Genomic DNA, 12,104 nt, shown 5'->3' with positions numbered 1-12,104 from the left:
CAAAAATTTCAGGCTAATAAACCTGATCGTTGCCCAGCGGAGAGACTGTTTGTCCCTGATAGGTGGACGAATAGAGTTATCTCTGAACTTCATTGTTCGGTGTTGGCTGGTCATCCTGGAATCTTTGGTACCAGAGAGTTAGTGGCTAGATCCTTTTGGTGGCCCTCTCTGTCGCGGGATGTGCGTACTTTTGTGCAGTCCTGTGGGATTTGTGCTCGGGCTAAGCCCTGCTGTTCTCGTGCCAGTGGGTTGCTTTTGCCCTTGCCGGTCCAGAAGAGGCCTTGGACACATATCTCTATGGATTTTATTTCTGACCTTCCCGTTTCTCAAAAGATGTCAGTCATTTGGGTGGTCTGTGATCGCTTTTCTAAGATGGTCCATCTGGTACCCTTGTCTAAATTGCCTTCCTCTTCTGATTTGGTGCCTTTGTTCTTCCAGCATGTGGTTCGTTTGCATGGCATTCCAGAGAATATTGTTTCTGACAGAGGTTCCCAGTTTGTTTCGAGGTTTTGGCGAGCATTTTGTGGTAGGATGGGCATTGACTTGTCTTTTTCCTCGGCTTTCCATCCTCAGACTAATAGCCAGACCGAACGAACCAATCAGACCTTGGAAACATATCTGAGATGCTTTGTTTCTGCTGATCAGGATGACTGGGTGTCCTTTTTGCCTTTGGCTGAGTTCGCCCTTAATAATCGGGCCAGCTCGGCTACCTTGGTTTCGCCGTTTTTCTGCAATTCTGGGTTCCATCCTCGTTTCTCTTCAGGACAGGTTGAGTCTTCGGACTGTCCTGGTGTGGATACTGTGGTGGACAGGTTGCAGCAGATTTGGACTCAGGTAGTGGACAATTTGACCTTGTCCCAGGAGAAGGCTCAACTTTTCGCTAATCGCAGATGCCGTGTGGGTCCCCGACTTCGTGTTGGGGATCTGGTTTGGTTATCTTCTCGTCATATTCCTATGAAGGTTTCCTCTCCTAAGTTTAAACCTCGTTTTATTGGTCCGTATAGGATTTCTGAGGTTCTTAATCCTGTGTCTTTTCGTCTGACCCTTCCAGATTCTTTTTCCATACATAACGTATTCCATAGGTCATTGTTGCGGAGATACGTGGCACCTATGGTCCCATCTGTTGAGCCTTCTGCCCCTGTTTTGGTGGAGGGGGAATTGGAGTATATTGTGGAGAAGATTTTGGATTCTCGTCTTTCAAGACGGAAACTCCAGTATCTGGTTAAATGGAAGGGTTATGCTCAGGAAGATAATTCCTGGGTTTTTGCCTCTGATATCCATGCTCCCGATCTTGTTCGTGCCTTTCATGTGGCTCATCCTGGTCGGCCTGGGGGCTCTGGTGAGGGTTCGGTGACCCCTCCTCAAGGGGGGGTACTGTTGTGAATTCTGTGGCAGAGTTCACTCCTGTGGTCACAAGTGGTACTTCGGCTGATTCTCTCTGGGAGCTTCCGTTTGTGGAGGAAAGTGGTACTGCGGCTTCTGAGTTTCCTCCCTCAGGTGATCTGGTGAGGTCGTTGGCTGCTTCTCTACTTAACTCCACCTGATGCTTTGATCCATGCTTCCTGTCAATGTTCCAGTGTTGGACTTGTGTTTCTCTGGATCATTCCTGTGGCCTGCTGCTCTGCATAGCTAAGTGCTTCTTTGCTATTTGTTGCTATTTTTTCTGTCCAGCTTGTCTATTTGTTTTGCTGGAAGCTCTGGGACGCAAAGGGTGTACCTCCGTGCCGTTAGTTCGGTACGGAGGGTCTTTTTGCCCCCTTTGCGTGGTTTTCTTTAGGGCTTTGTGTAGACCGCAAAGTTATCTTTCCTATCCTCGTTCTGTCTAGAATATCGGGCCTCACTTTGCTGAATCTATTTCATCCCTACGTTTGTCTTTTCATCTTACTCACAGTCATTATATGTGGGGGGCTGCCTTTTCCTTTGGGGTATTTCTCTGAGGCAAGGTAGGCTTATTTTTCTATCTTCAGGCTAGTTAGTTTCTCAGGCTGTGCCGAGTTGCATAGGGAGCCTTAGGCGCAATCCACTGCTGCCTCTAGTTGTGTTTGGAGAGGATCAGGAATTGCGGTCTACAGAGTTTCCACGTCTCAGAGCTCGTTCTATTATTTTGGGTTATTGTCAGATCACTGTATGTGCTCTGATCGCTATGTACATTGTGTTACTGAAATTGCCTTGCATAACAGTACAGGAAGCCTAAAGTGCTAATGATTCTCAATAGAGGGAAAAAAGAAGTTCTGAGACCATTTTTTTTTCTTTGCACTGTGATTTGTCTTTTTTTTCCCCTAGACATTTGGGTGGTTCAGGACACAGGTGTTACAATCGACATTAAAGGTCTGTCTTCATGTGTAGATCAGCTCATGGCAAGAGTTCAAGATATTCAAAATTTTGTGGTTCAGAATTCTTTGTTAGAACCGAGAATTCCTATTCCAGATTTGTTTTTTGGAGATAGAACTAAATTTCTGAGTTTCAAGAATAATTGTAAACTGTTTCTGGCTTTGAAACCTCGCTCCTCTGGTGACTCAGCGCAACAGGTTAGGATCGTCATTTCTTTTTTGCGTGGCGACCCTCAGGACTGGGCATTTTCTCTTGCGTCAGGAGATCCTGCATTGAGTGATATCAATGCGTTGTTCCTGGCGCTTGGATTGCTGTACGATGAGCTTAATTCAGTAGATCAGGCAGAAAAAAATTTGCTGGCTCTTTGTCAGGCTCAGGATGAGACAGAGCTATATTGCCAGAAATTTAGAAAATGGTCCGTGCTCACTCAATGGAATGAATCTGCGCTTGCAGCCATTTTCAGAAAGGGTCTCTCTGAAGCCATTAAGGATGTCATGGTGGGATTTCCTATGCCCGCTGGTTTGAATGAGTCTATGTCTTTGGCCATTCAGATCGGTCGACGCTTGCGTGAGCGTAAATCTGTGCACCATTTGGCGGTATTACCTGAGATTAAACCTGAGCCTATGCAGTGCGATAGGACTATGACCAGAGTTGAACGGCAAGAACACAGACGTCTGAATGGGCTGTGTTTCTACTGTGGTGATTCCACTCATGCTATCTCTGATTGTCCTAAGCGCACTAAGCGGTTCGCTAGGTCTGCCGCCATTGGTACTGTACAGTCAAAATTTCTTCTGTCCGTTACCTTGATATGCTCCTTGTCGTCGTATTCTGTCATGGCGTTTGTGGATTCAGGCGCTGCCCTGAATTTGATGGACTTGGATTATGCTAAACGTTGTGGGTTTTTATTGGAGCCCTTGCAGTGTCCTATTCCATTGAGAGGAATTGATGCTACACCTTTGGCCAAGAATAAGCCTCAATACTGGACCCAGCTGACCATGTGCATGGCTCCTGCACATCAGGAGGTTATTCGCTTTCTGGTGTTGCATAATCTGCATGATGTGGTCGTGTTGGGGTTGCCATGGCTACAAGCCCATAATCCAGTATTGGATTGGAATTCCATGTTGGTGTCCAGCTGGGGTTGTCAGGGGGTACATGGTGATGTTCCATTTCTGTCAATTTCGTGATCCACCCCTTCTGAGGTTCCAGAGTTCTTGTCTTAATCCCGGATGTATTTGATGAGCCCAAGTCCGATGCCCTGCCTCCGCATAGGGATTGTGATTGTGCTATCAATTTGATTCCTGGTAGTAAATTCCCAAAAGGTCGACTGTTTAATTTATCCGTGCCTGAGCACACCGCTATGCGCAGTTATGTGAAGGAATCCCTGGAGAAGGGGCATATTCGCCCGTCGTCGTCGCCATTGGGAGCAGGGTTCTTTTTTGTGGCCAAGAAGGATGGTTCGCTGAGACCGTGTATAGATTACCGCCTTCTAAATAAGATCACGGTTAAATTTCAGTACCCCTTGCCATTGTTATCTGATTTGTTTGCTCGGATTAAGGGGGCTAGTTGGTTCACTAAGATAGATCTTCGTGGTGCGTATAATCTGGTGAGAATCAGGCAAGGCGATGAATGGAAAACTGCATTTAATACGCCCGAGGGTCATTTTGAGTATCTAGTGATGCCGTTCGGACTTGCCAATGCTCCATCAGTGTTTCAATCCTTTATGCATGACATCTTCCGTGAGTACCTGGATAAATTCCTGATTGTGTACTTGGATGACATTTTGATCTTCTCGGATAATTGGGAGTCTCATGTGAAGCAGGTCAGAACGGTTTTTCAGGTCCTGCGTGCTAATTCTTTGTTTGTGAAGGGATCAAAGTGTCTCTTTGGTGTGCAGAAGGTTTCATTTTTGGGGTTCATCTTTTCCCCTTCTACTATGGAGATGGATCCAGTTAAGGTCCAAGCCATCCATGATTGGACTCAGCCGACATCTCTGAAAAGTCTGCAAAAGTTCCTGGGCTTTGCTAATTTTTATCGTCGCTTCATCTGCAATTTTTCTAGTGTTGCCAAACCATTGACCGATTTGACCAAGAAGGGTGCTGATTTGGTCAATTGGTCTTCTGCTGCTGTGGAAGCTTTTCAAGAGTTGAAGTGTCGTTTTTCTTCTGCCCCTGTGTTGTGTCAACCAGATGTTTCTCTTCCGTTCCAGGTCGAGGTTGATGCTTCTGAGATTGGAGCAGGGGCTGTTTTGTCACAGAGAGGTTCTGGTTGCTCAGTGATGAAACCATGCGCTTTCTTTTCCAGGAAGTTTTCGCCTGCTGAGCGAAATTATGATGTGGGCAACCGAGAGTTGCTGGCCATGAAGTGGGCATTCGAGGAGTGGCGTCATTGGCTTGAAGGATACTATGGTGGACAGGTTGCAGCAGATTTGGACTCAGGTAGTGGACAATTTGACCTTGTCCCAGGAGAAGGCTCAACGTTTCGCTAATCGCAGACGCCGTGTGGGTCCCCGACTTCGTGTTGGGGATCTGGTTTGGTTATCTTCTCGTCATATTCCTATGAAGGTTTCCTCTCCTAAGTTTAAACCTCGTTTTATTGGTCCGTATAGGATTTCTGAGGTTCTTAATCCTGTGTCTTTTCGTCTGACCCTTCCAGATTCTTTTTCCATACATAACGTATTCCATAGGTCATTGTTGCGGAGATACGTGGCACCTATGGTTCAATCTGTTGACCCTCCTGCCCCGGTTTTGGTGGAGGGGGAATTGGAGTATATTGTGGAGAAGATTTTGGATTCTCGTGTTTCAAGACGGAAACTCCAGTATCTGGTTAAATGGAAGGGTTATGCTCAGGAAGATAATTCCTGGGTTTTTGCCTCTGATGTCCATGCTCCCGATCTTGTTCGTGCCTTTCATGTGGCTCATCCTGGTCGGCCTGGGGGCTCTGGTGAGGGTTCGGTGACCCCTCCTCAAGGGGGGGGTACTGTTGTGAATTCTGTGGCAGAGTTCACTCCTGTGGTCACAAGTGGTACTTCGGCTGATTCTCTCTGGGAGCTTCCGTTTGTGGAGGAAAGTGGTACTGCAGCTTCTGAGTTTCCTCCCTCAGGTGATCTGGTGAGGTCGTTATCTGCTTCTCTACTTAACTCCACCTGATGCTTTGATCTATGCTTCCTGTCAATGTTCCAGTGTTGGACTTGTGTTTCTCTGGATCATTCCTGTGGCCTGCTGCTCTGCATAGCTAAGTGCTTCTTTGCTATTTGTTGCTATTTTTTCTGTCCAGCTTGTCTATTTGTTTTGCTGGAAGCTCTGGGACGCAAAGGGTGTACCTCCGTGCCGTTAGTTCGGTACGGAGGGTCTTTTTGCCCCCTTTGCGTGGTTTTCTTTAGGGTTTTGTGTAGACCGCAAAGTTATCTTTCCTATCCTCGTTCTGTCTAGAATATCGGGCCTCACTTTGCTGAATCTATTTCATCCCTACGTTTGTCTTTTCATCTTACTCACAGTCATTATATGTGGGGGGCTGCCTTTTCCTTTGGGGTATTTCTCTGAGGCAAGGTAGGCTTATTTTTCTATCTTCAGGCTAGTTAGTTTCTCAGGCTGTGCCGAGTTGCATAGGGAGCCTTAGGCGCAATCCACTGCTGCCTCTAGTTGTGTTTAGAGAGGATCAGGAATTGCGGTCTACAGAGTTTCCACGTCTCAGAGCTCGTTCTATTATTTTGGGTTATTGTCAGATCACTGTATGTGCTCAGATCGCTATGTACATTGTGTTACTGAAATTGCCTTGCATAACAGTGTACCTCCGTGCCGTTAGTTCGGTACGGAGGGTCTTTTTGCCCCCTTTGCGTGGTTTTCTTTAGGGTTTTGTGTAGACCGCAAAGTTATCTTTCCTATCCTCGTTCTGTCTAGAATATCGGGCCTCACTTTGCTGAATCTATTTCATCCCTACGTTTGTCTTTTCATCTTACTCACAGTCATTATATGTGGGGGGCTGCCTTTTCCTTTGGGGTATTTCTCTGAGGCAAGGTAGGCTTATTTTTCTATCTTCAGGCTAGTTAGTTTCTCAGGCTGTGCCGAGTTGCATAGGGAGCCTTAGGCGCAATCCACAGCTGCCTCTAGTTGTGTTTGGAGAGGATCAGGAATTGCGGTCTACAGAGTTTCCACGTCTCAGAGCTCGTTCTATTATTTTGGGTTATTGTCAGATCACTGTATGTGCTCTGATCGCTATGTACATTGTGTTACTGAATTGCCTAGCATAACACCGCTCACCAGTGCAGACTTCTCCCTTCACCTCTTACATGTGGAGCCGGCTGTACCCTAATGTGCAGAGTCCGGGTGCCCCCCAGGACTGAGTCCTGTCCCCTCTATCACACAGTCCCTGCCCCCCATTACCGCTCACCAGTGCAGACTTCTCCCTTCAGCTCTTACATGTGGAGCCGGCTGTACCCTAATGTGCAGAGTCCCGATGCCCCCCAGGACTGAGTCCTGTTCCCCCTATCACACAGTCCCTGCTCCCCCATTACCGCTCACCAGTGCAGACTTCTACCTTCAGCTCTTACATGTGGAGCCGGCTGTACCCTAATGTGCAGAGTCCCGGTGCCCCCAGGACTGAGTCCTGTCCCCTCTATCACACAGTCCCTGCTCCCCCATTACCGCTCACCAGTGCAGACTTCTCCCCTCAGCTCTTACATGTGGAGCCGGCTGCACCCTAATGTGCAGAGTCCCGGTGCCCCCCAGGACTGAGTCCTGTCCCCTCTATCACACAGTCGCTGCTCCCCCATTACCGCTCACCAGTGCAGATTTCTCCCTTCAGCTCTTACATGTGGAGCCAGCTGTACCCTAATGTGCAGAGTCCTGGTGCCCCCCAGGACTGAGTCCTGTCCCCTCTATCACACAGTCCCTGCTCCCCCATTACCGCTCACCAGTGCAGACTTCTCCCTTCAGCTCTTACATGTGGAGCCGGCTGTACCCTAATGTGCAGAGTCCGGTGCCCCCCAAGACTGAGTCCTGTCCCCTCTATCACACAGTCCCTGCTCCTCCATTACCGCTCACCAGTGCAGACTTCTCCCTCAGCTCTTACATGTGGAGCCGGCTGTACCCTAATGTGCAGAGTCCCGGTGCCCCCCAGGACTGAGTCCTGTCCCCTTTATCACACAGTCCCTGCTCCTCCATTACCGCTCACCAGTGCAGACTTCTCCCTTCAGCTCTTACATTTGGAGTCGGCTGTACCCTAATGTGCAGTGTCCGGTGCCCCCCAGGACTGAGTCCTGTCCCCTCTATCACACAGTCCTGCTCCCCATTACCGCTCACCAGTGCAGACTTCTCCCTCAGCTCTTACATGTGGAGCCGGCTGTACCCTAATGTGCAGAGTCCCGGTGCCCCCCAGGACTGAGTCCTGTCCCCTTTATCACACAGTCCCTGCTCCCCATTACCGCTCACCAGTGCAGACTTCTCCCTTCAGCTCTTACATGTGGAGCCGGCTGTACCCTAATGTGCAGTGTCCGGTGCCCCCCAGGACTGAGTCCTGTCCCCTCTATCACACAGTCCCTGCCCCCCATTACCGCTCACCAGTGCAGACTTCTCCCTTCACCTCTTACATGTGGAGCCGGCTGTACCCTAATGTGCAGAGTCCGGTGCCCCCCAGGACTGAGTCCTGTCCTCTATATCACACAGTCCCTGCTCCCCCATTACCGCTCACCGGTGCAGACTTCTCCCTTCAGCTCTTACATTTGGAGTCGGCTGTACCCTAATGTGCAGAGTCCGGTGCCCCCCAGGACTGAGTCCTGTCCCCTCTATCACACAGTCCTGCTCCCCATTACCGCTCACCAGTGCAGACTTCTCCCTTCACCTCTTACATGTGGAGCCGGCTGTACCCTAATGTGCAGAGTCCCGGTGCCCCCCAGGACTAAGTCCTGTCCCCTCTATCACACAGTCCCTGCTCCCCATTACCGCTCACCAGTGCAGACTTCTCCCTTCAGCTCTTACATGTGGAGCCGGCTGTACCCTAATGTGCAGAGTCCCGGTGCCCCCCAGGACTGAGTCCTGTCCCCCCCTATCACACAGTCCCTGCTCCCCCATTACCGCTCACCAGTGCAGACTTCTCCTTCAGCTCTTACATGTGGAGCCGGCTGTACCCTAATGTGCAGAGTCCCGGTGCCCCCCAGGACTGAGTCCTGTCCCCTCTATCACACAGTCCCTACTCCTCCATTACCGCTCACCAGTGCAGACTTCTCCTTCAGCTCTTACATGTGGAGCCGGCTGTACCCTAATGTGCAGAGTCCCGGTGCCCCCCAGGACTGAGTCCTGTCCCCTCTATCACACAGTCCCTGCTCCCCCATTACCGCTCACCAGTGCAGACTTCTCCCTTCAGCTCTTACATTTGGAGTCGGCTGTACCCTAATGTGCAGTGTCCGGTGCCCCCCAGGACTGAGTCCTGTCCCCTCTATCACACAGTCCTGCTCCCCATTACCGCTCACCAGTGCAGACTTCTCCCTTCACCTCTTACATGTGGAGCCGGCTGTACCCTAATGTGCAGAGTCCGGTGCCCCCCAGGACTGAGTCCTGTCCTCTATATCACACAGTCCCTGCTCCCCCATTACCGCTCACCGGTGCAGACTTCTCCCTTCAGCTCTTACATTTGGAGTCGGCTGTACCCTAATGTGCAGAGTCCGGTGCCCCCCAGGACTGAGTCCTGTCCCCTCTATCACACAGTCCCTACTCCCCCATTACCGCTCACCAGTGCAGACTTCTCCCTTCACCTCTTACATGTGGAGCCGGCTGTACCCTAATGTGCAGAGTCCGGTGCCCCCCAGGACTGAGTCCTGTCCTCTATATCACACAGTCCCTGCTCCCCCATTACCGCTCACCGGTGCAGACTTCTCCCTTCAGCTCTTACATTTGGAGTCGGCTGTACCCTAATGTGCAGAGTCCGGTGCCCCCCAGGACTGAGTCCTGTCCCCTCTATCACACAGTCCCTACTCCCCCATTACCGCTCACCAGTGCAGACTTCTCCCTTCACCTCTTACATGTGGAGCCGGCTGTACCCTAATGTGCAGAGTCCCGGTGCCCCCCAGGACTGAGTCCTGTCCCCTCTATCACACAGTCCCTGCTCCCCCATTACCGCTCACCAGTGCAGACTTCTCCTTCAGCTCTTACATGTGGAGCCGGCTGTACCCTAATGTGCAGAGTCCCGGTGCCCCCCAGGACTGAGTCCTGTCCCCTCTATCACACAGTCCCTGCTCCCCCATTACCGCTCACCAGTGCAGACTTCTCCTTCAGCTCTTACATGTGGAGCCGGCTGTACCCTAATGTGCAGAGTCCCGGTGCCCCCCAGGACTGAGTCCTGTCCCCTCTATCACACAGTCCCTGCTCCTCCATTACCGCTCACCAGTCCAGACTTCTCCCTTCAGCTCTTATATGTGGAGCCGGCTGTACCCTAATGTGCAGAGTCCCGGTGCCCCCCAGGACTGAGTCCTGTCCCCTCTATCACACAGTCCCTGCCCCCCCATTACCGCTCACCAGTGCAGACTTCTCCTTCAGCTCTTACATGTGGAGCCGGCTGTACCCTAATGTGCAGAGTCCCGGTGCCCCCCAGGACTGAGTCCTGTCCTCTATATCACACAGTCCCTGCTCCTCCATTACCGCTCACCAGTGCAGACTTCTCCTTCAGCTCTTACATGTGGAGCCGGCTGTACCCTAATGTGCAGAGTCCCGGTGCCCCCCAGGACTGAGTCCTGTCCCCTCTATCACACAGTCCCTGCTCCCCCATTACCGCTCACCAGTGCAGACTTCTCCCTTCAGCTCTTACATGTGGGGCCGGCTGTACCCTAATGTGCAGAGTCCCGGTGCCCCCCAGGACTGAGTCCTGTCCCCTCTATCACACAGTCCCTGCTCCCCCATTACCGCTCACCAGTGCAGACTTCTCCCTTCAGCTCTTACATGTGGAGCCGGCTGTACCCTAATGTGCAGAGTCCCGGTGCCCCCCAGGACTGAGTCCTGTCCCCTCTATCACACAGTCCCTGCCCCCCCATTACCGCTCACCAGTGCAGACTTCTCCTTCAGCTCTTACATGTGGAGCCGGCTGTACCCTAATGTGCAGAGTCCCGGTGCCCCCCAGGACTGAGTCCTGTCCTCTCTATCACACAGTCCCTGCTCCCCATTACCGCTCACCAGTGCAGACTTCTCCCTTCAGCTCTTACATGTGGAGCCGGCTGTACCCTAATGTGCAGAGTCCCGATGCCCCCCAGGACTGAGTCCTGTCCCCTCTATCACACAGTCCCTGCTCCCCCATTACCGCTCACCAGTGCAGACTTCTCCCCTCAGCTCTTACATGTGGAGCCGGCTGTACCCTAATGTGCAGAGTCCCGGTGCCCCCCAGGACTGAGTCCTGTCCCCTCTATCACACAGTCCCTGCTCCCCCATTACCGCTCACCAGTGCAGACTTCTCCCTTCAGCTCTTACATGTGGAGGCAGCTGTACCCTAATGTGCAGAGTCCCGGTGCCCCCCAGGACTGAGTCCTGTCCCCCTATCACACAGTCCCTGCTCCCCCATTACCGCTCACCAGTGCAGACTTCTCCCTTCACCTCTTACATGTGGAGCCGGCTGTACCCTAATGTGCAGAGTCCCGATGCCCCCCAGGACTGAGTCCTGTCCCCTTTATCACACAGTCCCTGCTCCCCCATTACCGCTCACCAGTGCAGACTTCTCCTTCAGCTCTTACATGTGGAGCCGGCTGTACCCTAATGTGCAGAGTCCCGGTGCCCCCCAGGACTGAGTCCTGTCCCCTCTATCACACAGTCCCTGCTCCCCCATTACCGCTCACCAGTGCAGACTTCTCCCTTCAGCTCTTACATGTGGAGCCGGCTGTACCCTAATGTGCAGAGTCCCGGTGCCCCCCAGGACTGAGTCCTGTCCCCTCTATCACACAGTCCCTGCTCCCCATTACCGCTCACCAGTGCAGACTTCTCCCTTCAGCTTTTTTTAAAATCATGTACTTTTTTATTAAAGCATATGAAACGCCAATAACACAGTCTATACAATTTCCAGACAAATACCGTACGTTAGATACATAACCTGATAATACATTTTCATTTTACTAAACACCCTTACCCCCAAACCAACCCCCTCTCCCTCCCCCGAATCTCTTGCCCATTATCCAATACAACCATCTAGCAACATCACCTCTTGAGAAAAGATAAGAAGCTTTACAAAAACACACCTGTACATGTAGGAGTCCCCCCAGAATCAATTAACCCTTCAGCTCTTACATGTTGCTGCTTTCTACATGGAAAACCCTTCACTTCCTACAAGCCGCCATCCTGCTCCTCCCCCATGTGACTGATCACATGACTGTGACATCATCACAGGTCCTGGAAGCAGAATTCCAAAGGGTCACAGAATAGAGAGAGGGAGAAGCTCTGCTCAGCATCAGGCAAATGTTTCTTCCCCTCTAGTGCCCACCGGCCATTGTCATTTCCCACTTGTCTCATGTAATGCAGGTGATCTGAATGCAGCAGCGGAGACAACAGGACGGATCAATAATCTACTTCTACTTTATTCACTAAACAGGGTTACATGCAGAAAATATTATTATCACGGATAAATCGCACAATAACAATATTCACAGCTGCACTTACAGTCAATTATATGTATAGAGATATACTGGTTAGTACATTACAAGAGATATGGACTATAGCCCCCAACCTGGACCTGCCCCATCCACCTCCCCTATGCCATGGACTATAGCCCCCAACCTGGACCTGCCCCATCCACCTCCCCTATGCCAT

General features: G+C 51.0%; 1 protein-coding gene across 6 annotated transcripts in view; it reads right to left on the bottom strand.

Moving 5' to 3' along the window:
• The window catches only part of LOC138667008 (oocyte zinc finger protein XlCOF6-like), a 51,951-nt gene extending 40,298 nt beyond the window's left edge, over positions 1-11,653 (bottom strand). For 2 of the 6 annotated variants that reach the window (XM_069755233.1, XM_069755232.1), the window contains exon 1: positions 11,537-11,653. The gene's annotated coding sequence lies outside the window, so the exon portion shown is untranslated. The remainder of the gene's footprint in view (positions 1-11,536) is intronic. The other 4 variants (XM_069755234.1, XM_069755237.1, XM_069755236.1 and 1 more) reach the window with 2 other exon arrangements.
• Positions 11,654-12,104: the final 451 nt, after the last annotated feature.

This window comes from Ranitomeya imitator, chromosome 2 (assembly GCF_032444005.1).
Source record: "Ranitomeya imitator isolate aRanImi1 chromosome 2, aRanImi1.pri, whole genome shotgun sequence".
NCBI lineage: Eukaryota > Metazoa > Chordata > Amphibia > Anura > Dendrobatidae > Ranitomeya > Ranitomeya imitator.
This window is presented reverse-complemented; position numbering and strand designations above follow the sequence as displayed.